Consider the following 27,340-nt stretch of genomic DNA (forward strand, 5'->3'; position numbering starts at 1 on the left):
ATGATAAAAGGGATCCTACTGGTGATAGCTGAAGTAGATGATAAAGAGGTAAGCCGAGGTCAAATTCATGAAGAACCTACTGTTTATGATTGGGGAGTGGAAATTGTGCCCTGAAAGTTTCAGGGAGGCGCTGATGCTTATAACATGGGGCATTGAATGATATGTGTTCTTTGGAAAGGCCATACTGACATGACTTCGGGAGGTAAATAGGAAGGGTTTAAAGCAGTTTCACTTTTTTAAAAAGTTGACTTTAACATGGCCAAAAGATATATGCAAGCTGAAATCATTGTGTAAGTCTTATGACCAACTTTAATAGCTTAAGCCCTAGAATTGATGGGGTTACCCAGATGAGGAAGGGGAGAAGGTTGGAATTGAAAAGACAAGTGTATTCACAGTACTCAGACTAGGATATAGAGAATCTAGGGTCACAGGCAAACACAACTACTCTAAGACTGCAAACCATATTCTAGTTTTGCTGAAATACTGTTTATATACAATAAACTTCACCTATTTCAAGTGTTCAGTTTGATGAATCTTAGCAATTGTATGTAGGCATACAACCACCATCACAATTCAAATGCAGAATATTTCATCACACTAAAGTTTTTCCTCTGTCATTTGCTTTCCTTCTTTCATTCCCCTCATCAAGCTATGGAAGCAACATGGGTGGCCCATTTGTTTATTTTTGCTTTTGTTTCCCTTGATCAAGGGGACCTATCCAAAAAGGTACCCACCACTAACACTGATGTTAAATAGTTCACTACCTTTGTTTTCTTCTACAAAGTCAGCATTAGCCTGATAACAAAACCAGACACACACACACACACACACACACACACACACACACACACACACACACACACACACACACACACACACGAATTGCAGCCCAATATCCCTGTTACCCGTTTAATTTTTGCAGGATCTACAGTGATGTATTCTTTAATCCCAGATATTGCTATTTTCTGTTGTATCTCTCTTTGATGTCTTCTTTCTAGGTATAAGATTATAAGTTTTATTTACTTTTTCAAAGAACCAGTTTTGTTTTCATTTATTTTTTTTCTGTTTTATGATTGTATTGATTTCTGCTCATAGCTTTATTAAGGCCTTCCATCTGGTTATGTTGAGTTAAATTTGTCTTTCGTTCCTGATTTTTAAACTGAGAACTCGGATAATTGCTGGTAAATTTTTATTGTTCATGCTATTACAGTCATCTCCGGTTTCTCTCCCTTCTCCCGCCTCCATGTAGCCCCACCCTCTCCTCACCCTCAGTCAATTTCTATATTGCTGTACATGTCCATGGGTCAGATAATTGCTTTTAAATTCTCTTCTTTCCTTACATGAATGTTTAAAGATATAAATTTTCTTCTAATGCTGCTTAAGCAGCATCTCCCAAACTTTATATGATTTATTATTATTCACTTCAACATATTTTCTAATTTCCTTTTTTATTTCTTTTCTGACCAGTCTACGATTGAGAATTATATGTATTTATCAATGATATATATGTATATATCAATTATATATAATATATATAATTCCAAGTATTTGTTGCTTTTCTACTTATTTATACTGATCTTTAGTTAATTTGTGGTCAGAGGACACACCTTGGATGACTTCATTCTTTAAAATGTAATAATGTATTGCATTTTGATTTATGGCTCAGTATTGTCTATCACAGTAATATACTATGTACCCATGAAAAGAATATGTATTCTGATGTTATAGTGTTTAAGTTCTGTAGACACCAATAAAGGCTAGATGGTAAATATTTTTGTTTTGTTTTCTATGTCCGAATTTTTGCACAGATCTTTAAAAATTATAAGGGGGATAAATGGTAATAGAAAAATACAATAATAAACGCACAACTTCTATATTAATGTGAAATTTTATTTTTAAAAATCAATAGAATTTTAAAATAATTGTATATATTTAAGGTGTGCAATATGATTTTTTGATACACATATTCATTGTGAAATGATTATCAAAATAAAACTTATTAACATACCCTCATTTATCAAAGTTACCTTTTTTTGTGTATGTGTGGTGAGGACAATTGAGATCTACTCTCTAAGCCAATTTCAAGCATGCAATCCATTATTAATATTTATAGTCGGGTGGTGAAAGACAAATATCATATGATCTCACCTATAAGAGGAATGTAATGAACAAAAGAATCAAATGAGCAAAATAGAACCAGAGGCATGGAAACAAGGAACAGATTCACAATGACCAGAGGGGAGGGGAAAGAGGATAAGGGGGAAGTAGGGGAAGGGTCTCGTCAAGGAACTAGTATAAATGACCCATGGACATGGACAACAGGGTGGGGAATGACTCTGGGAGAAGAGGTGGGCTGGGTAGGGGGCGGGGAGCGATGGGGGAAAATGTGGGATAACTATAAAAGAACAACGATTTTTTAAAAAGACAAAACAAAAAGAATAAAACTACAGGGGCTTAAAAAATATTTATAGTCACTCTTAGGTCTCCTGTACTTATTCATGTTATAACTAAAAGTGTCTACCCTTTGATTACTACCTTCCATTTTCCCATCCGCAACCCCCTGGCAACTACCATTCTATTCGCTGTCATTATAAATTTTGTGTTTTTTTTCTTTTTAAAAAATTTCTCCTGTAAGTCAGATCATGTGGTATTTGTATTTTTGTGTCTGGTTTATATTTCACGTAGCATCATTCTATGAACTGTTAAAATCTTCAACTCTGATTTGAGAATTATTTATTTCTTTAATTATATTAATTTTGCATCATGTATTTTGAAACTGTAATTAGAGGCATACACATTTATGACTGCTTTCCTATATAACTGTGACTTTATCACTATGAACTATTCCTCATTATCTTTGTTACAATAGTATTTTATATCTTGATATTTATTTCATCTGTTATTAAAATGGCCATTAAGCCATCTGATATTTATTTACTATTTTTATGGTATATCACTTTTCACCTATTTGTTTTTTACCTATTCGTGACTTTATTTAGTTTAAATAATTTATTTATTTGTTTATTTATTTATTTATTTTTAGACAGAGGGGAAAGGAGAAAGAGAGGGAGAGAAACATCACTGTGTGGTTGCCTCTCACTCGTGCCCCCAACTGGGGACCTGACGTGCAACCTAGTCATGTGCCCTGACTGGGAATCTAACCAGTGACACTTGATCCACAGGTCGACGCTCAATCCACTGAGCCACAGCAGCCAGGGCTTCTATTTGTGACTTTAAAGTGCCTCTCTTGAAGAAAGTAAGTTAGGTCTCTCTTTATTTAATTTTTTAAAAATCTCTTCTTTTTTACTGTAGTTTGTTAACATTAAGTGTATTTATATGGTTTTGTCTCTACAATTCTGTTATACCCTTTTCGTTTGATTTCCATTCCAATTTTCCTCCCTTCATTTTTGGGGATTATTTTAAACATTTTTAGATTTTTAAAAAATTTTCCTACTCGCTTTTTAGCTATGTGGCTTTGTATTTTTAAGTGGTCATTCTGAGAATTATGATAAATATCTTTTACAGTTCACTGTACAGTTACAGTAAACAGTTTACCACTTCATATAAATTGCAGAATCTTTGAAACCTGATAGGTACATATTTCCCTCAACCTTTATGCCACAGTTGACAAACAATGACATAACTACCTGTTTTGTAAATAAAGTTTTATTGCAACACAGCTATAAATGTCCACTTATATATTATCTATGGCTGCTTTTGTGCTACAATGACAGAGTTGAGTAGCTGCCACAGAGTCCTTATGAACTTCAAAACCTCAAATACTTATTATTTGATCTTTATGGTTATAATATGTGTCATAATTTATACATTACAAATCCCACAAAATGATGTTTCAGTGTTTGTTTTACTTAGTTTTGTGTATAATATTTAAATTGAGAAAAAATAAGGCAAATAATCATTTGCATATCACTAGAAATTTATGATTTCCAATGATGTTTATTCCTTACTAAGCATCTGAGTTTCCATCTGATATTACTTCACTGTGGAACTTTCTTTAGCTTTTTTTATGTGTTTGCTGGCAACAAATTCTCTTATTCATTTGTTCATTTCCTGATTTATTTGGTTAATCTGACACTGTCTTTATTTGGCTGTGACTCTTGAAGAATGTTTTATAGAATATCCTGTGTAATGAATTCTGGGTGAACAGTTTTATTTGTTTGTTTGTTCTAACACTCTATCATTTTCATTGAATTTATTGGGTTGACATTGGTTAATAAAATCATGTAGGTTTCGAGTGTATAATTCTATAATACATCATCTGCACATTGTGTTGTGTGTTCACCACCATAAGTCAAGTCTTCTTCCATCATCTTTATCCCCCCTTTACCCTCTTCTCCCTCCCCTCACCCCCTTTCCCTCTTGTAATCACAAAACTATTGTCTGTGTCTATGAGTTGTTTATTTGGGGGGTGGGATGTTAATCCCTTCACTTTTTCCACCTAGCTCCTCAACCTCTCTCTCCTCTGACAGCTGTTCTAGCAGTTTAGTACTGCTGTTCCCATCTTTTCTGGCATACATAATGTCTGGTGAATAAGTCAGTTGTTAATTGAATTGTTGTCCTGCAGTAATGGGTTGTTTTTCTCTTCCTGCATTCAAGGTTTTCTCTTTTCTCCACCTTCAACAGTTTAATTGCTGTTCTTATGGAATCTGATTATAAGTTTCTATCTTTAATCAATTTTGGGGAATTCTTGCATGTTATTACCTCAGATTTTTTCTAACTTATTTTTTCATTCCTCTTCTTTTGGGATTCCATTTATACATAAAGTGGACTGTTTAGTATTACTGAACATGTCTTTGAGACTCTGTTCATTTATTTTCAATATTTTTATATCTGCTTTATACACAATTGGATAATATCTATTGATTTTTCCTCATGTTCACTTAGTCTTTGCTCTGTCATTTTCATTTGTCTGGTAAATCCATCAAAAATAATAATTTTTTTATTTCAGATTTTTTTTTTAAGTTCTGAATTTCCATTTCAGTTTATTTTGTTGCTTCTATTTTTCTAGTAGCATTTACTGTATTTTCAACCATTGTATGGATATTTTGTTTTATTTCACTTAGGGTTGTTATAATAACTGCTTCTAAATCCTTGTTTGCTATTTCCAAAATCTGGGTCACCTAAGAGATGGTCTTTGATTTGTCTTTATTTCCCTTGTTCCTTAGTAGTTCAGCTTAATTTTCTATTGCATATTGAAAATATAGATATTAAGTTTTAAGGATTTGGGTTTTTATTATTATTTTCTCAAGTGGGTTATGTTCTTTACTTTTAACAAGTACTTATCTTAGTTGCATTTAAATAGCAAAATCTGTGTTTTGAATGGCAGCTCTGGCCTTGGTTCAGATCTTTTGTTTTTAGGTGAGCTATTCTGAGTCTTTTCTGAGCATGCATGTGTCCAGGGTTAGGCAGAACTGTCAGCAAGAAGAATTAGCAATTTCCCATTCTTGAATTTCCTCACTGTTCTTCCACACCAGTTTTCCCGCCTTCAGGTTTTCAGTTCTCCAGACCAGAAGTTTTTCAGTTTTTCCAATACCTTGCCACCTGAATGAATCACTTGACTTCAGGCTAAAATTAATAAAAATGGACTTTTAATTTATACAACCCCTCTTGTGAGCATGTAGTAACCACTACATTCTGACAGCTGCTGTTCATTTTCCAATGCCTGCAAGTATGCACTCTTGGTATAATGTCAAATTTGTGTGTGTATGTGTGTGTGTGTTTATTTTCTGCCAAAGAGCCATTCTGGTAAGGTCATGTTCAGTCATAACTTAGGTAATTCTTGAGTTTCAATACATTTGTTTTATTAATATATAGTTGTTTCAAATATGATGTTTCCATAGTGATTTTTGCACTTTCATTCTCTTTGTAATTGTAATTAACATATTTTGTAGAAATTGCCCATCACTGATATATTACAAGACTGTGTTCTGTATTATCCCCTTTTAATGTTTTTCCTGTATTTTTTCTATGTTCTACAATAAAAAGTACATATTATTTTCACAAAACTTAAATTTGTGAAGCTTAAAATTTACAACAAGGTAAATATGTATTGCAATGGTACTTTATACAGATATTTGTGGGATTATTAATGTAAATTTACATCAGGCTTAATTGTTATAATTAGAGGAAATGAAAATAGAATTTATTCCTTTATCACTAGGCTTTCTTTGTCATATCTTTTCTGTACCACATCAACTGAATATCATGCTTGCTTTTAGGGAAATTTTTAAAATAAATATTTATAGCATTATGAGTTACATATGTTATGTGGTAAGTCAGCTCAATAGTAGATATCATCTTGAGTGATAGAGGCCCCATGGAATATCTGTGGGGGGAGCTCAATATCATTTAAAAACACACATATTTTTCTAGAAATGTGTTAGGAACTGATAATCACTTTCCTGTACAAACACCTCTTTTACTTCTTTTTAGTGCTTATAAATAGCTAGTGGATCATTAGAGTAATGCCCTGAGCAAGTTTAAACAGCTATTTCAGACACAGAGAAAGGAAACATCAATGCAGCAGAGATTTATTTTTAACACTGACTTCCAAGTCAGAATCAATTTTTCTTTTGTACATAATGGTGATCAAAAGGTGAGGGATAGGAATCAGAATCTAAATTTTATCTCATTATAGCTTATGAAATATGAGTGTTTTTAAGAGTAAATAAAATTCTGTGCAGGGATGTAATTGATATCAATCTAGAGAGTATTTTAGTATTGTGTGTTGTTTAAGATATCATATAAGTAGGATAACTTAGTGATTATTCTTTCAGTTACTCATCTATACAGCTTATTAAGTAATAGCTACCTCATAAGATTTTGTGGAATTTTCAAATTTTTGAAAAGTTGTAATTGTCAAGTAACTTAAATTTTTTAATTAAATTTTTGTCTGTGAAAACCTACATTAAAAATATTTTAAATCAATAACCTTTCAATCCACTTTAAGAGACAGTGAAAACTATAGTGAACTAAATCCAAAGGAAGCTTAAGGAAAGTCATAATTGAGACCATAGTTAACATAAATAAAGTATAGAATAGAAATGCAATACAGTAAAGTCAGTAATAGAAGTTGTTCTTTCAAAAGATTGATAAAATTAGTAAGCCTTTCACTAGACTGATGAATAAAAAAGGAAGACTCAATGAAATCAGGAATGAAAGAAGGAAATCACTATCAACCTACAAAAGAAAAATCTCTCTCTTTTTTAAAAAATGTTTTATTGATTATGCTGTTATAGTTGTCCCAATTTTCCTCCCCTCTGCTCCCCTCCATCCGGTGGCCCCCCTCCCTCCAGTTGTCCCCCCCTTTTAGTCCATGTCCATTGGTTGTGCATATAGTTCTTCTCAACCTCTTCCTGTCTATTCCATTCCCTCCTACTATGCTTCTTTTTCTTTTTCCAATTCAAAAGAAGTTATATCAGATTTTTATACATGTTCTTTTTTTAAAATTATATTTTATTGGTTATATTGTTACAATAATTCCAATTTTTCCCCTTTGCTCCCCTCCACCCAGCACCCCCTCCCCCAGAAATCCCCCATCAAATCCATGCCCATGGTTCATACATACAAGCTCTCCCACTTCACCCTTTCATATATTGTTCTTCTTTTTTAAAAATAAATAAATGATTAATTAATTATTTTAACAATAAGAAATAACAATCCCTCCCTCTCAGATATTAAGACCCTTTATAATCTTATAAAGGACAATGGGTGAAGGTCTCAAGCTCCTCTAACTGCTTCAAGCTGGACATGGTCATTGTCCTACCTGCCCTTGGGTTCAGAAATCCCTATTAAGAGTGGGGGTGTGGAGGGGAGGGTGGCCTTCCCACATGGGGAAGGATCATGAAGACTCTAGGTCAGTTGGCTGTCCCCGGACAATGCCGTGCTTGTTTTAACACACTGGCATCATTGTTGTATACTGGGGGCAACAGATTTGGCAAAAGGGTTAAAAGACATCATTTAATCCGTAACTACTAGATGACAAAAGGCAGGGATTAATTTTTCAATGTCCCACATTAGGGAAAAAAAGAGGCTTCTTTGGAGGAAGGTGTGCCAGGCACATCTCACCTGTCCAAAACCCTTTTGCCCATTATACTTAGTTTGAGCTGAGGGAAATATTTTAGGTTTTCCCCCTCTCAGACCTCTGAGCCCTTTCGGTCCAAGCCATTAGGAAATAATCCAGGCCCAGATCGTTTCACTGATAAATCGTACCAGAAGTTTAGAGAAAAATAAATTCCATCCCCTTAAAAATTTCCCAGAAAAGCGGTGAGAAGACTTTCCTAATTCTATATGAGACCAGCGCCAAAAGCAGACAAAGACATTAGTAGAAAAGAAGATTACAGGCCATAAGCTTTATGATTATAGATGCAAAATTTTTAAACAACTGAATATTAACAGTATATGAAAAGGAAATAAAGAAGTGTCCACATGTGGGTGTGGGTACAATGACCAAATGGGATTTACCCTAGGAATGCAAACTTAAAATCCAGAAATCACTGTAATGCACCATATCAATAGAGTAAAAGACAAAAAACACACGATCATCTCAGTAGACACACAGAAACCACCACCATTTCACAACAAAACTACTCAACAAACTTAGAGGACAACTTCCTGAAAATGATAAAGGACACTAAGAAACAGCCATATCTAACAGTACACTTATAGGTGAAGGACTCAACACTTTCCCATTATTATTGGCAAATAGAAGTGGTGTCAGCAGATGTCACTCATGCCACTTCTTTATAATACTGTACTAGACATTCTAGCCAGGGTGATTTGGCAAGAAAACAAAGGCATCAACATTGGACAAAAGCAGTAAACCACTATTTATTTGTATATAATGTTTTATCATATATAAAATACCCTGAATAATCCACTGAAACCTATTAGAACTAATGATAAATTTAATCATCATGAGTGGAAGACTTGTACACTAAGTAGTACAAAATATTGCTGAGAAAAAGTTAAAGAAAATCTAAATAAATGTACAGACATCCCATGTTCATAGATTGGAAGACTTCATATTGTTAGGATGGCAATATCCCCCAAATCAATCTTCAGAGTCAATACAATCTTCATAAAAAATTTTGGCATCATGTTTTAGCAAAAATTGACAAGCTGATTCTAAAATTTATATAGGGTTGCATGGGATACAGAGTAATTAAAATAACCTTTGGGGAAAAAAAGAAATTTGGAGGACTAACATGTCCCAATTTCAAAACTTATCCATAGTTGTAGTAATCATGACAGAGCAAAACTGGCATCACTGCAGGAATTTGTGTCATTAGAATTGAATTGCGAGTCCAAAAATAAGCCCTCACATTTTGGTCAATTGATTTGACATGGGTGCCAAAACAATCTAATTGAGAAAGTACTTTCTTTTTTATTAATGTTGCTGGAACAACTGGATATCCATATACAAAATAATAAATTGTCATTCCCAACTCACACCATTTGCAAAAATTAACTCTAAAAGGATCATAGAACAAAATACAGGTGCTGAAACTATAAGAATCTTAGAAGAAAACACAACAGTACATCTTGATGAGCTTGGGTTAGGGAATGAATGGTTCCCTTGATATGACACCAAATGCAAAAATGACAAAAGAGAAAAGATAAATCAGTTGTCATCAAATCTAAAGCTTCTATGCTTGACATCACCAATAAGTAAATTAAAAGACAACCCAAAGAATGAAGAAAGTAGATTTGCAAACCTTAGTAGGGGACTTGTATTCAGACCACATAAAACATTTTTACAACTCCAGTCAAAAGAACAAAAAAATTAATTTAAAATGACAAATTATATACATATATATCTCCAAGAAGATATCCAAAGACCAATAAGTCTATGGAATGATGCTTAACATCATTATGCATTAGGGAAATGCGGTGGAAACCATGAAATGTTATTTAGCACCTTCTAGATTTATCTATAATGAAAAATACAGAAAATAACAAGTGTTAGTGGAGATGAGGAGACATTGTTTGTGGAAATGTAAAATAGTCCAGCTGCTCTGGAAAACAGTTCATCAGTTCCTTAAAATAGTCAACATAGATTTACCATTCTACACCTGCAGATATGTCAAAAAGAATTGAAGACAGGTGTTCAAAACTTGTACACAAATGTTCATAGCAGCATACGTGTATTCACACTAGCCAAAGGCCTGAAACAACTTGAATGTCCATGATCTGATAAATAGATGAACATGTGTTATATCCATACAATTAAATATCAGGCAGTCATAAGAAGGAATGAAATGATATATTCTACAACATGGATGAACATTGTAAACATTATGCTGAATGAAACAAGCTAATCAATAAATGCCACATGTTTGATTTCTTTTATATGAAATGTTCACAATAGGTAAATATATAAAGACAGAAAGTAGATTTGTGCTTTCCTGAGGCTGAGAGGAGAAGGGCAAATGGAGCGTGACTGCTACTGGGGATGAGGTTTCTTTTTGGGGTGATGAAAATATTCCAAAATTATATTGTCCTGATGGTTGCAGAACTCTGTGACTGTACTAAAAACCATTGACATGTCCGGTTTCAGTGGGCATTTTATGATTTATAAATTATATCTCATTAAATCTTTTTTTTTAAATGTAATACCAGAAGAGGACACACTGTATAAGGTGATATAACTGGATCTTCTATTTCAAGTACTGGGTCCTGTATGGTTCTCATTCCCTGGCTGCTGGTGTTTGAGTTGTGGCAATTGACTATTTTTGACCCAACTACTTTTCTTTGATGACTCAGTCATTCTGAAAACCTAGCTCAGAATGTTTGTGCGCTGACCCCAGAAGGTAATGAAATGCCTACACTGCTGTCAAGAAGAACCTGTGCTTTTGGTTGCCAAAAGGACATAGGCATCAAAAAAAAAAAAAGATGGCTGAATACCCACCGACTGGATCATTTACCATTTGACAGAATTGGCCTTTCCATAATTAGACCAGCTCTCAGTTTTATAAGTGAATTATAAAACTGGATTATAGAATGTGAAACCTGAAATATTTCTTTTATCATTAGACTTCTCAACCACCCTCCGCCCATTCCTAATTTGTTTCCAAACTTAATGAGAGCTGTGGTGACTTGATAATTAATTTATCAGTTTAAAAATAATGAAAGTAGAGAAGCTAAATAAACAAACAAAAAAAGTGACCAGAGTTAGAGACACACAATAACTAGACTAGACTGGATGTCCAAGATGGTCTACTCACATGGCCAACAGCTGATGCCATCTGGCAGCTGAGAACACAGTTGTGGCTCTCAACCATAAAACTACACATGGCCTCTGTATTTAACTTGGACTTTTCATAGCAAGGTGACATATATACCAGTCTCTCTCTCATTTTATCTTTCTACCCTCCCCCCAAATAATTCCATAATCACACAAAGAAACTCTAGGACAAAAAACAAACATTTTCTTATTCCCCACTCTGGCTATTGCCCCAACTTTCTCTAATTTTAGCTACTCTTCAAGTGTATCTTATAAATTAATTTTGTTTTTATATCAGCATAGCATAGCTCTTAATAGTTAGGTCTCTAGAATCTGACCACCTAAGATTAACAAAACATGTGCAAAATGCATAGATTCTTACCTTCTTGTGGTCTTTTATCAATGGTCAGAAATGAGTTAAAAAAGAACTTTGTGTTTGTGTTTAAGAATAATAAAAATCATTTTTGACTGGTTTCTGATTTTAAAGGAAATTTATCTCAAATATTTCCAGTAAGTGTAATTTTTTCTGTAGACTTTTGAATATAACCACTTATCAAATTTAGTAAGTTCTCTTTGATTCAAATTATTATGAGAATTCTACTATTGAGATAGTTATATTTCTCCTTTCATGTGTAATATAGAATATAAATTCCCTAACGTTGAAACTATACATTTTATGATGCATTTCTGGGCAAAACTCTTTACCCGAAATTATGTTTCTAAAATATTATCATTCGATTTGCTTAAGTTAGATGTGATTTCTATGTTTATGGATGAATTAAGCCTGTAATTTTATTTTATTTTAATATCCTTAAAGTGTTCTGGAGCCAAGGTTGTACATTAGCCATACAAAATTGTCAACTTTCTTTTTGTTAAATATGATTTATTTCTCCCCTTTACTTTTTCACATACTGTATTTCTTGTTTCATTTTTGCTCATTTACTGCCTTACATTATAGAGATAAAATGTCTTCTGCTGGTAGAAGCTGAAATACCTTACTTTTATTGTTCTCATTCTTTTTGTGGAGTTTCTAGTTGTTTAGTAATTAATCAGTAACTTCTGTAATTTTGCTTCATACTCTATGCAATGAAAGTCTTTTTGATTTGATTGATTGATATTAAATTTGGTAACTTTTCACTCATCCCCTACCTGTCCCCCTCTTTGACAACTATCAGCTTCCTCTTTCTGTGGGTGTGTTTCTCTTCTGTTTTGTGTATTTGTTTTGTTGTTTTATATTTCACATCTAAGTGAAATTATGCGGTATTGTCTTCCTCCATCTAACTTGTTTCATGCATCATAATGCTCTGTAGGTCCATCCATGTTGTAGTAAATGGAAATATTTCATTTTTTATTGCTGAGTCATATTTCATTGTATATGTATACCACATTTTTTTTCTGTTCAGTAATCAATGGACATCTAGATTACTTCCAAATGTTGACTATTGTAAATAATGTTGCAATGAACAAAGAACATCATTTTTTAACAAAAACTTTAAATTAGTGTTTTTATTTTCTTCAGACCAGCACCCAGATCTGGGTCCTATGGTAACTCTATTTTAAATTATTTGAGGAATCTCTACACTTTTCCTTAGTAGCTGTATTCAAAATTCTGTATACATCTTCTTAAACAAGGCCACCAAAATTGTATAAACTTTGGGCATCACAAAATTTTTTATCTAACTCTGGGAGTCAAGGAAGAAAGACAGGTTGGGGAGAATTAGAGTCAGACAAGATGACTTTAATGTACCATGCATGGCTACAAAACAAGACTGAGGGTTATGTGACAGGAAAGCCAACTGAAGCAACAAACTTTTCTTTACAAGTGGGTAGCTTTTAGCTTCTCAAAGAGAGAAGTGTCTTTTGGAGGGGTTGAGGAGTGCTTTTGAGAGTGAGGACAAGAAAGGTTGATGGTTATGGCCATACAATTAGCTATTATTAAGTAAAAACAATCAAACACTTTCAATTCTATATGCCCCACAAAATACATATTCCAGGTGTGGCAATACACAAAGTCCCAAGCTGATAACTTAGCTGAGAATACCCCTATTTTGTGGCTACAGATACAACAAATAAGATTATTTGAACCATCTAAGACCTCACACCTAGGAAATAGCAGGATTATGCAGTGTGCACACTCTCTCTCCAAATGAGGTTAAGCACATTCTGAGAAATATATTGAAAATACATGCACCTTCAGAGATTACTGTTTAATTCTTGCTGCTGTGTACTATTGGCTTCATTGTTTCGGTTTCCATTTTATTTATTTTTTAACTTCAAATAGACTTCTGTGTGTTTTGTTTTGGCCATGTTATTACCTCTTTTATGCCAATTATAATACAAAACATGCTACTACAGCCAGAGGGAAGAATAGAAGGTTAAAGTAAAAATTAGGCATTTATGCTTACCCTATATTTACTGATTTTGTGCTACTCTTACTAGCAAAGCCATTCATATCCCAGAGCATTCCCTTTAATATGATTTGTAATTTTTGAATTTTACTTTTTCTGAAACTAAGCAGTCTTCTGGAATGAGTATCTGATCCTGCCAGTCATTTATACAGGGAGAAAGATGGTAGCCAAATATACTGCCATAACTTTGGAAGATTCCCTCAAGAAAAATGAGAGGGACCAACACATAATAAATTTCTTACACATCGATGGGAACATACAATTGGTTTTAGATGAAGTACTGTTCTTTCACATTCTTTATTTTTGTATACAGTGAGTATCACTTTAAATGGTGTTCTTCCCACCCATCTGACTTTTTTAAGTGCTGAAGTTTTTGTATTTGTCTTCCTCACTGAAGTACCGGTCAGTGAAGTGGAGACAATACTTGTTGGGATTTCTGAGGAAATAGCTTAAATCCCCTTTCAGTAAGGGAAAAAACAAAGCTCTTGTTGTAGAGGCTGAAATAGTTTGTACTAACCAAAGCATCACAACAGAAGGTACAGCATGCACACATTATGTTTAGTAGTAAGGCTATACTACTAGCTTCTAGTGCCTGTAATTTATTTTACTTTATTTTTATTGTTTACACTATTACAGATGTCCCCATTCCCCCCTCCTTTGCCCTTGTCTCTTTTTCCCTCTGGACATCACCACACTGCAGTCTGTGTCTTTTTTTTTTTTTGCATTTATTTATTACAGATAAAAACAGGTATGATGAGATCTATACTCCTAAATTTTGGAGTATATAGTACAGTATTGTAAACTATAAGCACAATGTTCTACAGCAGATATCTATAAATTTTTCATCTTCATGACTGAACCTTTACGCCCATTGAAAGGCAATTCTCATCCCCACCCCAGCTGCTGGCAGCCACTATTCTTTCTACATGAATGAGCTTGACTAGATGCATCATATAAGTGACTTCATGCAATATTTGTAATTCTTAACTGGTTTATTTCATTTTGGATAATGTCTTCAAGGTTGATGTAGCATGGAACAGACGTTCCTTCATTTTATGGCTGAATAATATTCCATTATATTCTTTTTAAAGTATATTTTATTTATTATGGTATTACACTTGTCACAATTTTTTTCCCTTTACCCCGCTCTGCCTGGTACCCCTCCTTGTTTCCAGCGGTTCCCCCACTTAGTTCATGTCCATGGGTCATGCATATAAGTTCTTTGGCTTCTCCATTTCCTTTACTATTCTTAACATCCCCTTGTCGATTTTGTACCTACCAATGATGCTTCTTAATCCCTGTACCTTTTCTCCCATTATCCCCCTTCTGCCTCCCAGCTGATACCCCTCCATATGGTCTCCATATCTATAATTCTGTTCATGTTCTCCTTATTTGCTTAGTTTGTTTTTATTTTTGTTTTTGTTTTTTTAGATTTAGTTGGTAGTTGTGAGTTTGTAATCACTATACTGTTCATAGTTTTGATCTTTTTTAAAAAATAATTCCCTTTAACATTTTATATAATAAGGGCTTGGTGATGATGAACTCCTTTAGCTTTACCTTGTCCGGGAAGCACTTTCTCTGCCCTTCCATTCTAAATGATAGCTTTCCTGGATAAAGTAAATATGTGAATTCTTGAGCCAATTTAGTTGTTAGAATAGAAACTATGCAGGGAGACCCCCCAAAATAAAATTGTGTATTGATTCCTGCATGTTTAAACTTCAGTCACCTTCAAAGTACTCTCCATTTGATGCAATACACCCATCGACACACTTTTTCCCACTGCTCAGTTTTGAATGCATCCGTTTTGATGCCTTTTAGCACTTCTGCCAGTTTTTGTTTCATTGCTTCCACATTGGCAAAATATTTCCCTTTGAGGACTTTTTTCATCCAGGGAAACAAAAACGAAGTTGCTTGGAGTGAGATCAGGTGAATAGGGAGCATGGGGCATATGGGTCATGCCATTTTGGGTCAAAAACTGCTGAACACTCAGCACAGTGTGGGCAGGCGCACTTGTAAATCACCCATCACGAAATGGGCAAACATGTTGAAAGTCTTCAAAAAAGGTGCACTGAATCTGAACATAGCCTCTCACAGCAACACCAGCTGGTGCACTGATACAGATGGGCTACTAGAACACTCATCCAGTGGGGGAAGCGTGTCCTACATGGGACCCACCCTCCAGAGGATAATTCCTGGTTGTTTGGGGTCCTCCCTCATAATCTTGCCACCAATAACCTTGTGTTTTCCACTGGTGTTCATTATCCCTCCCTCCTCCATACAACAAAACATGTCGTTTACTATATTGTACACCTAAAACTCATGTAACTTATATAATATTGTAAACCAACCATACTTAAATAGAAAGTAGACATTTTAAGTAATCATTTTAAAGGCAAACTAATTCACACATAGTTCTGCAAGGCTACACTCTAAAGTTAGTTAGCCTTAAGCCTTAAAGTTTTTTTTTTAAATAATACTTTGACATAGTGCTTATTTCAGATTATTTAATAATGCTTAAGTAACAAGAACTTGTGGAAAGAACATTATTTCAGAAGAGGTTCCCAGATGTTCAAGAGAATCATTATACCTGAAGGCTGTCCAGTGGTTCACATAGGATTGGGATTTTCACATGGTAAGAAGAACATTCTGTGTAAAATGAAAGAAGACCAAGGAAGAAGAAAAGAGGGCCAGGGAGAGAAAACACAAGCATAGAAATAAGAGAACCCCTCAATACTTCTTTAGTATCAGAAAGGGGAATGTGGTAAATACCATTTTTTTCTTTTAAATGCTCATGTTCATTTCAAATATCACACTACAGTCTGTTGGTATTTATTATTCTTCCTGATTTAAACTTTTAAGAAAATCTTCAATGCTTTTTTGGTGAAAAGCATATTGAAATTAAATTGTGTTTTCCTAATAGAAGAAATGGCATAGTCACATTATTATTATTATTATTATTATTATTAAGAAGACAGGTGGGATGTAATTGTGTGGGTTTCAAACACTGAGATACTTTTGAAGGTCTCAATGCCTTGAGACCCTCATTGCCACATCCATGGTAATTACTCTCCACAAGTGTTTGAAAAAGCATGCAAGAAAAGGTAACTTATGTGGAGTGTATCTTACTGATAAAAATGGTGTAGTAGTAATATCAGCCTCGGTATAAATGCATGTAGGCTTGCTGAATATTTTTCATGAGCTGTCAAGGTGTCTTCATTAATTCTTCCTATTAGAGTGATGTGATAAAATAATTTAGCATAAAATATAACAATATTTTAAAATCATAATATGATCCTCATACTTAAAACTTTGGCAATAATTTTATAACAGATATTAACAGGTGCACTTTTTTTTTTGTAGGAAGCCAAAAAATAATACTGAGATGGTGATACTTAATCTTAATTCCTACTATTAACTTAAAACTGTAGTTCACAAACCACAATCACCAGAATTGTTAAAACATAGATTTCTAGGAAACACTCTAAAGGAATTTGCATTGCTTTCAATAGCTTTTTTATTGACCTTGGCCACTGATAACATTTAAATGTAGAAATATCTTTTTAAAATTATTTATTGGGGTAATGAGAGGTTTTCTCTCCCGCAGCTCCCCTGGCGCAGATGAAAGAACTGACTCAGAAACATATTGTCTGAGGAGAGAGAAGGGTGAGTGTCTCTCATAGGAGATCACCAATCACTGTTTTCTCAATCAGGGTTTTTATTGAGTTTGCTGCGTGCGGAAATGCACGGGGTAAGCATGCAGACCCCTACCAAATGGTTGGGAGTAACAACAAAGGGAAGCATAAATCAGCATAGGGAGATAGGTAGCAACTGTGAGGCGCCGAGGCATATATTGTAGAAGTTCAGATGCCTCTTTTTAGTTAAACATTTTGTTCTCACATTCTACTGACAGGAATTTGGGGCTACACAGAGCAAGCAGGCTTCATTAGCTTCAAAGAGTACATTGTATTCCTATTCTACTTCTAATGCACACAACCACCCGGAGTGTGGGACTGGCAGTACGGCATGTGGGGCACATTTGCCAGCCGGTTAAGGCTTACAGGTCCAGATTTCTGGTCCAGGTGCCACTCAGAGGCTACAGCCCTCTGTACCATACATACCAGTCTCCCACACAATAACATTGGTTAATAAAATTATATAATTTAAATATAATAATTTTGTCTTATTATATTGGAATATGTACTCATTCCTACCCTGTTTCTCACGCAGAATTACAATAATTCTGTTAGTGTTGTGTATTTTCTAGTCAGTAGACATAGAAAAACCCATATGTATAACTTGAATAACTTGGTAAGTTACCTAAAGTCTAAGTTACGTCATTTATTATATGGATATTTAAAATCTTAAGTATTCTTCATGGGCCTTTGTTGATTATTTATTAATATGATAGGCTAAATCTAACCTTTAACGCATAGTATTTATTTACACTAAAGGTTAGTATAAGTAGACACAATTTTAATTCTAAATCCTGAAAATAAGACTACATTCCAACATTGTCACATAAGCATGAGCAAGCCCAAAGGACAAAGAAGTGACATGTATTTTCATGTAGCTACTCTCTTTCTCGCTTGGAAAAGTCATTTTTGTCTTAAAACTTATAAGGAGTATCTTTCTCATTTTAGTGTTTTTAAAACAATGTATTAAGAATATCATTTACTCTCATTGCCCTTTTGATACATATTGTACCAGTACTTAGCTCACCTTACAAAGGGAACCATGCAACACTTCTGATGGACATATTTCATACATTTTCTCTTCAGTATTTGGATTATAGAATGTAGCACCAGTTCCATGGTATAAAGTTTTGATTTTATTAAAAATACAAAGTATTTAAGTATAATTATACTAAGTATGTGGTTTTTAGTTTTGAATAAATAATATAGCTACGTGATTTACAATTTCAAAGTTATAAATAGCTGATATGGCCCCTCCCATTCCTATCAACCAATCACTTAGTTTCCTTCCCCAGAGGTAAACAAAGTAGGCAGTTTCTTCCCTGTCCTTTCACAAACATAAAAATATTCTAACTATATACTAAAATCTAACTGCAGGGATGAGCAAAAGTAGGTTATGTTTATTTTTTATGGAAATAAATTAATAATAACACAAAAATAAACTTTGTTTCATATACATACAACTGTAAACCTACTTTTGCCAACCCCTGTTCTTTCCTAATTTTACATGAATGCTAAACTTTAGTATTATATACATGGTCCTGATTTTTAAGATTTTTAAAGTTAAATTTCTTGGGATGATATTGGTTAATAAGATTATATAGGTTTCAAGTGTACGATTTTATAATATATCAGCTGAATATTGCATTGTATACCAAACAACCAAAGTCAAATCATCTTCTGTCACCATATATTTGACCCCCTCTACCCTTTACTACCCACCCCCACCCTTCACTCTGGTAACCACCACATGGTTGACTGTGCCTGTTTTATTGTTTGTTCATTTGTTGCTTTTCATTTTATATGCCATATATGACTGGCATCATATGGTTCTTTAACTTTTTCTGTCTGACTTATTTCACTTAGCATGATATTCTCAAGGTCCATCAGTGTTGTCACAAATGGCAGTATCTCAATTTCTTTTATGGCTGAGTAGTATTCCATTGTATATATGTACCACATCTTCTTTATCCAATCATCTGTTGAAGAATACTTCTGTTGTTTTATATCTTGGCCACCATGAATAATGCTGCAAGGAACATAGGGGTGAATATATCTTTTTGAATAAATGTTTTTAAATTTTTCAGGTGTATACCCAGAAGAGGGAAACCTGGGTCATATGGTAACTCTATTCTTAATTTTCTCAGGGACCTCTATACTGTTTCCTATAGTGGCTGCACCAGTTTACATTCCAACCAGCAGTTTTTCTCTACAACTTCTCTAACACTTGTTATAAGACTGTACTTTCAAAGATTATTTCTACAGTTTGTCCTGTCCTTTTTTTACTTAAAATATATCTTGAAAGCAGATTCAAGATGGCAGAGTAGGTGGAAGTTATGCTTACCATCTACCAAGACCAAAGTGGAATTACAACTAAAATATAGAAAAATCAACTGGAAAAACCACTTGAAGTCTAGTTGAATGGACGTCTTATAAGCTTGGGTTTACAGAAGAAGGCACATCAAGATGTAGGAAGGACAGAGACAGGAAAAGCCCTGTTGACTGAGATTCAGAAGAGATATCCTAGCTGCAAAGGTTCCCTCTGAGGCGTGTAGGGTCTCAACCCATGCAGAGTCCCAAGCCCAGAGCACCAAAGCCTAGAAGAAGCATTTATATAACATCTGTCTGTGGAAAGCAATGGGGATTCTGTTCACCATGGAGAGATTGCTAGATACACAGGTGCCCTTGCCTTCTTAAAGGGTCAGCACACAAAATCTCATTCACAGCCACTCAGTCTGGGCTCTGGCAGAAGGAAGGCAAAGTGGACTAAAGTTGTGTGAGGACAGACTGGGGTTTGTGGCTCTCAGAGAGAGCTGAAGGAACAGCTTCCAGGATCCGTGTGCTGACTCCCTCTTCCATGCTAAAGATGCCATCCTTCTTGGATGGAGCTATCCCCTCTTATGGCATCAGTATAGGGAAATAACAATAGCCCCGACACTCTGAACTCCCTCTTGCCCCACCGTAAGGAGCTTGGGCCCTGCTGAGGAGTCAGTTGCCGGGGCCCGGGTATAGAGGTCTGGGAAGACTCAAGGAGTGTTAGTGACTTGAATTATGTGGCTTTGGGACAGGGTACATTCCTCCATTTTTCTATGAACCTGACTGGTACCTGCCCCTCACAGGAGATCTGCTAGCCCCACCATATGGGCTTCTGGTGGCCTCACTCTCATGACAACCAGCAGCTCCACACTGTTGATCTTGATCCCTGAAAGAATCTGGAACAAACTGAGTTGTGTGACTCCAGGACAGGGGCCATTTTTCTCTCACACACCCAACTAGTACAGAGCCCTCCTTTCACAGGGCCAAAGCTTGCTCTGTTTGGATTCGATAAACTCTGGGGCTTCACCCTGATGACTCTCTGAGACCCCACCCACCACAGAAATCTGCAGGAACTGGCAGGGGGAGTGAGATTTGGTGTAACCCTGGGACTTTTACTGAGTGGACTCAGACATAGAACTGGCACTAAGTTTGAACTTGTATCAATAAGGTGAAAACTACTTGCCTCTATCTGGTGACTCACTGAGAACCTACCTCATGCATTTCAAGTACCACCAGAAGCTCTTTTAGTGACTGAGCCTAACAGACAGCTGGCAAGCAGAGGCAGGCATAACGAGATCTCAGCATGTCTTGGACCTTTTGCTGACCAGTCTCCAGGCTCAGTGCTGGAGGATGCCAGCCTTGGTGTACAGCTTGATCCTTCCCACATACACCAAGGCCCTGCAGAGCCAGCCACAGACTATGGATCACTTGGTTTTTCCAAACAGGTTGTCCAGGGCCAGTCACAGGGAACTTATGACATTTACCTGGACTGTAGTTCCTCCCAAGAGGCCCAAGGGCAGACACACCCAGTGGCCAGATTCAGACAACATAAGAGCAGGATCCAATGAGCTTCACAAGTAGCACATCCAAAGGGAGATCTCAGCAGTCTCCAGACCCTGTTGAGGTGAAATCCACTTCATGTGGTAAGCATCTGCACAGCAGCTTGTATAATGTGGTTGGGTCAGTCTTCACAGTCAACCAGCATGAGGGTCCACCCCAGGAACAAATGGACCAATAGTGATCAAACTCAATTACAAGAGGAGGGCTTATATAACCCACACAAGGAACTTTCCTGGAGCACCAAACTGAGGAAATCAAGGAGACTATGCCACTGAGTTCCACAGGACACCTACTACATAAAGCCAACCTACTAAGACTGGGAGATATAGATGATCTACCTAATACATAGAAACAAACACAAAGAATCAGTTGATAGGGAGACAAAGAAACATGAGCCAAATGAAAAAAGAAAAAAACAGGTATAATCTCCATAAAAAGAACTAAATGACATGGAGGCAAGCCATTTACCAGATACAGAGTTCAAAAAATGGTTATAAGGATACTCATGGAACTTAGAACTTCAGCAGCATGGGAAAGGACATAGCAGCCATAAAAAAGAACCAATCAGACATGGACAATACAATATCAGAAACGAACAATACAGTAAAAGGAATAAAATAGGTAACATGAAGCAGATCGAATCAGTGATTTGGAAGAGAAGGTAGCAGAAAACAATCAGAGCAGCAAAAAGAAAAAGAGTTTTAAAAAGTGAGGATAGTTTATGGGACCTTTGGTACAGCATGGAGCATAACAAAATCCTCATCTTAGGGGTACCAGAAGGGAAGAAAGAGAGCAAGGGATTAAGAACCTATTTGAAGAAATAATGTTTGAAAACTTACTTAACCTGGTGAAGGGAAAAGACACATGAGTTAAGGAAGTGCAGAGTCACAAACAGGAAGCAAAGAGGCCTTCACAAAGATACCTCATAATTAAAATGGCAAAGTTTAAAGACAAAGGGAGAATGTTAAAAGTAAGAAAAGTCATTTAGTTATCTACAAGGGAGATCCCATAAGACTGTCAGCTGATTTTTCAACAGACACATTTCAGGCCAGAAGTAATTGGCATGAAATATTCAAGGTCATGCAAAGCTAGGACCTTTAACCAAGACTACTTTACCCAGCAAGGCTATCATTTAAAATCGGAGGACAAGAAAAAGCTAAAGAGGTTTGTTACCACCAAACCATTATTAAAGTACCTCATTGAAGAAGAAGAAGGGCCCTGTTGAAGAAGAAGATGGAAAAAGAGAAGAAGAAAAGAAAGAAGAACATGGTTTTAAAGACTAAAATGGCAGTAAATACATACCTATAAAAAATCACTTTACATGTAAATGGCATAATGCTACAATGAAAAGACATAGGTTTGCTAAATGGATAAGAAAACAAGACAGATATATATCCATATATATACTCTCTACAAGACACCTACCTCAGAATGAAAGATACACACAGACTAAAAGTAAGGGAATGGAGAAAGGTTTTACACAAATGGAAATGAAAAAAGCAACATGAGGTAGCAATACTTCTATCAGTTAAAACAGACTTTAAAACAAAAGTCATTGTAAAAGACAAAAAGGACACTACATAGTAATAAAGGGATTAATCCAACAAGAGGATATAACCCTTGTAAACACTTATACACCCAATATAGGAGCACTTTAATATGTAAGCAAATATTGATGAACATAAAGGGAGAGATTGACAATAATACAATATAGTAAGGGTTTTAACATCTTATTGACATAAATGGATAGATCTCCCAGACAGAACATCAGCACGGAAACAGTGACATTAAATGACACAATAAATCAGATGGATTTAATTGATGTCTTCAGAGCATTTCACCCCAAAGTGACAGAATATACATTATTTTCAAATGCACATGGAACATTTCCTAGGATAGAGCATAGGTTATGACACAAAACACCTCTCAATAAAGTTAAGAATTTTGAAATCATATCAAGCATCTTCTCTGACCATAATGTTATGAAACTGGAACTCAGTCACAAGAAAAAAAAGAACAAAACTGAAAACACACAAAGACGTGGAATCTAAGTAACACGTTACTAAACAATAAATGGGTTAACAATGAGATCAAGAAAGAAATCAAAAGATACCTTGAAACAAATAAAAATGAGAACAGAGCAACCCAAAACTTAGGGGACACAATTAAAGCACTCCTTTGAGGGAAATTCATAGCATTATAAGTCTACTTCAAGAAACAAGAAAAATATTAAATAATCTAACTTTACACTTAAAAGAACTAGAAAAAGAACAACAAAGCCAAAAGTGAGTTGAAGAAAGAGCATAATAAAGATCAAAGTTGAAATAAACAAAATAGAGTCTAAAACAAATATACAAAAGTTCGATGGAACCAAGAGCTGGTACCTTGAAAGATTAAAAAAAAAAATTCATCAAGAAAAAAAGAGTAGACCCAAGTAAAGAAAATCAGAAATTAAAGAGAAATAACAACTGACACCACAGAAATACAAAGGATTGTAAGGAATTATTAAAAACAACTATATGCCAACTAAATGGACAATCTGGATAAAACGGATAAATTCCTAGAACCATACAATATTTTAAAACTGAATCAGGAAGAATCATAGAATATGAATAGACAGATTACTAACAAACAAAAGTTCTGGACCTGGTGAATTTTACCATACATTCAAAGAAGAACCAAGTGCCCTTCAATAGATGAATGGATAAAAAAGTGGTGATGTATTTACACAATGGAATACTACTCAGCCATAAAAAGAAGGAAATCTTACCCTTTTGATGGTATGAATGGACCTGGGGAATAGTATGCTAAGTTAAATAAGTCAGTCAGAGAAAAACAAATGCCATATGATATATGATTTCACTTATATGTGGAATCTAATGAACAAAGTAGAAACAGCCTCATAGATACAGAACAGAGGCTGGCAGGTGTCACAGGCAGGGTCGTTGGGGGGCTGGGTGAATGATGTTAGGGATTGAGGAAAAAAAACTCATTGACACGGACAACACCATGGTGATCACCAGAAGGTAAGGGGCTGGGGGAGGTAGAAGATGGTAAAGTGGGGACAAATGGTGACAGAAGGAGACTTGACTTGGGTGATGAACACAAATTCAATATACAGATGATGTATTACAGAATTGTACACTGGAAACCCATATAATTTTATTAATGTCACTCCAATAATTTCAATTAAAGCAGTGCAGGGTGGTGGGTGAGCAGTGCAGGAACAAGGCCACAGAGGTCACATGGCAGATGGGGAACATGTAAACATGTGGTGGTCATGGGGGTCCCAGAGTGGGCTGGGCCATGGGGGCCACACCCCTCACAGCGATGTGGAGGAGGAGGGTCACAAAGACAAGAACCCTTTTTCCTTTGGTTAAAACAAACAAACAAAAAGAAATGGAAATAAAAAATAAAATAAAATTTATCTGGAAGGTATTTTCAGATCAGTGCATTAGGAATTTCTTCAATATTTCTTAGGGCAGTATAACATTTCATTGTCTAGACATACCAGAATTTATTCAACCAATCTCTTACCAATGAATTTTTAGGTCACTTCTGATTTTTTTGTTAATATGAGGAACACAGATTAATTATCTTTTAGTTATGTCATTTCACATTTGTGCATGTATATCTATATGATGAATTTCTAGAAGTGAATTTGTGAGGTCAGAGAGTATGTGTGTGTATTAACATTATACTTTTGTACTCCAATCAATAATACCTAAAAGTGCATTTTTCCCCTTATATCGTGGACATAGCATTTCACCAAGCTATTCAGAGATTTGTCAGTCTGGTATTTGAAAATGCCCTTTCAATAGAATCTCAATTTTCATTTTTTAAATCTTTTATGAGATATTTAGCAACTCTTTATATGTTTAAGATCTATTTTTATTTCCTTCCTGGGAACTGTTTCCTTTGCTAATTTTTCTATTGCAAAGTTAACTTTACCTTTTTTTATTGTAGGAGATATTTATATAATAGGGAAATTATTGTGAAATAATGTATTATTAGGGATATTCTACATTACTGTATCAAAAATAGCCCAAAATAGAGTGGTTTAAATGTGGTAGAAATATTTTTTCCTCTCATGATTCTACTAGATACTGAGTCCATGTATCACCATATGGCTTCTAATTATGGGCCCAAGATGACACCTGTGATTGTTAACATCCTCAGAGACCAAGAAGAATGGAGAGGGCCAAAGGAGTGTACCCACATTTTATTTTAACAGGAGTGTATGGGGGGATAAATGATGGAAGGAGACTTGATTTTGGGTGGTGAAGACATAATACAATATATAGATTATGTATTATAGAATTTTACACTTAAAAACTATATAATTTTTCCCTGACTGGTGTAGCTCAGTTGGTTGGGCATCCACCCACAAGGTGTAAGGTCCCCGGTTCGATTCCTTGTCCAGGCACATACAAGAAGCAACTAATGGATGATAAATAATAAAACAACAAATCAACAAAAAAATCTCTCTCTTTCTCTCCTCTTCCTCCGCCATTTCTCCCTCTCCATCTCCCTTCCTCTCTCTCTCTTTAAAATAAGTAAATAAATAAAAATTTAAAAGACCCTATCTAGAAGCTCAGGGGTCTGGGAAATACAGCCTTTAGTTGGTAACCATGTGTACAGTGAAACTAATACTATAGGAATAAGCCCTGGCGGCTGCAGTAAAAACGGTGCAGGCTGGTAGGTGAGCAGTGCAGGAACATGGCTGCAGAGGTCACAGGGCAGGGGGTGAGTATGTAGTGTTCTTGGGGGTCCCAGAGAGGGCTGGTCCATGGGGACCATGCCACTCGTGGTGACACAGAGGAGGGCAAGAAGGGCAAGAAGCCTGGAATCATGAGGACATTTCAGCAAGTCTTCCCCAAAGGTGAAAAGAGCAGAGATGAGAAAGTCCCCAAGAAGGTGACAGAGCCTCGCCCTTGGCGCATGTGGTGCTGCCCCTGCCTGAGTGAGTGAAGTCTGACAGCCTGCTGAGTGACAACATCGAGAAGGTCAGTTACCATGCATATGACGATACCTAAACCCATCCAGTAAGACAGAGATCCTGCTCCCCAGATACTTGACCCAGAAGCACGATGGAGGTCACTAGCCTGTCTGCCTACAAGATCAAGCTGGCCTGGAGGGACAGGGAGGACAGCATCGTCAGGGTCCCCATCCCTGACACTGCACCACGTCTGACATGTGGGATGACACCTCACACCTAGTGGTCCTGAAGATGGCACAGGACCCTGATATATCCGCCCGCCAGAGTCTACGTGTGGAAAGTTCCAGAGGCCTCACCATAGTCACCCTGTTGGAGAGTGCAGTAGGGCCTGTGGAAGCCTGCTGCCTGGTGACCCTGGCCATAGAGAGCAAGGTGGCCACAGGGGAGCTGCACTCCCTCCTGAGGCAGGTTTTCCGGATCAGGCCATATTTGATGGGGCCTCAGCACCCACCCGCCACCCGTTCCTCCACAGTGGTGATGACCCTTTCACCAAGGTGGACATGAAGGAGCCCCGCAAGATGGACACCAGCACCTGCTCCATCCCCGAGTGCTTGCCCGCAGGTGGCATCTTGCCCTTGTCCTGCGTGCCCATGGCAAGACATTCCACAACAGAGAGCTGAGCACCATGGCTGTGGAGCTGCTGCACAATTACATGTCAGGCTGCAAACCCAGCTGCCCTCGCAGGAGATACAGTAGTTCACAGCACTGCTGCATGAGTATCGCAATGGAGTCTCAGGAACAAGTTCTGCATCAACCTGTGGAGGCTCTAGGAGGACAGTTGTAAGCTCCTCCTGCTGTGTGTGTGACCCTTCATCCCTGAGAACGACCTACAGTACTTCACGAACTTCCTTGAGACAATCAGGATGAAGGACAGCTATGGCATCATCACTGACAGGTTCAGCTGATTTGGATGGCATGAGCTCCACCTCCTCTGGCTTCTTCCACCTCCACCTCCACCCTCCACCCACCACTCACCACCTTCACCTCTGCTTGTAACAGGGCAGCAGGCAGCTCCAACGACCAGCCAGTGCCCTCTATTGGGGATGAGTGGGACTGCATGATCTCAAACTGCAATGACTTGGAATCGCTGGGCTGCAGCGTGGACCAGGACTTGGCCTGA

General features: G+C 36.3%; 1 pseudogene; it reads left to right on the forward strand.

The window, feature by feature from the left end:
* LOC149991670 (cerebral cavernous malformations 2 protein pseudogene) lies at positions 1 to 27,340 on the forward strand (annotated as a pseudogene).

This window comes from Furipterus horrens, unplaced genomic scaffold (genome assembly GCF_987537825.1).
Source record: "Furipterus horrens unplaced genomic scaffold, mFurHor1.1.pri manual_scaffold_17, whole genome shotgun sequence".
Lineage (NCBI taxonomy): Eukaryota > Metazoa > Chordata > Mammalia > Chiroptera > Furipteridae > Furipterus > Furipterus horrens.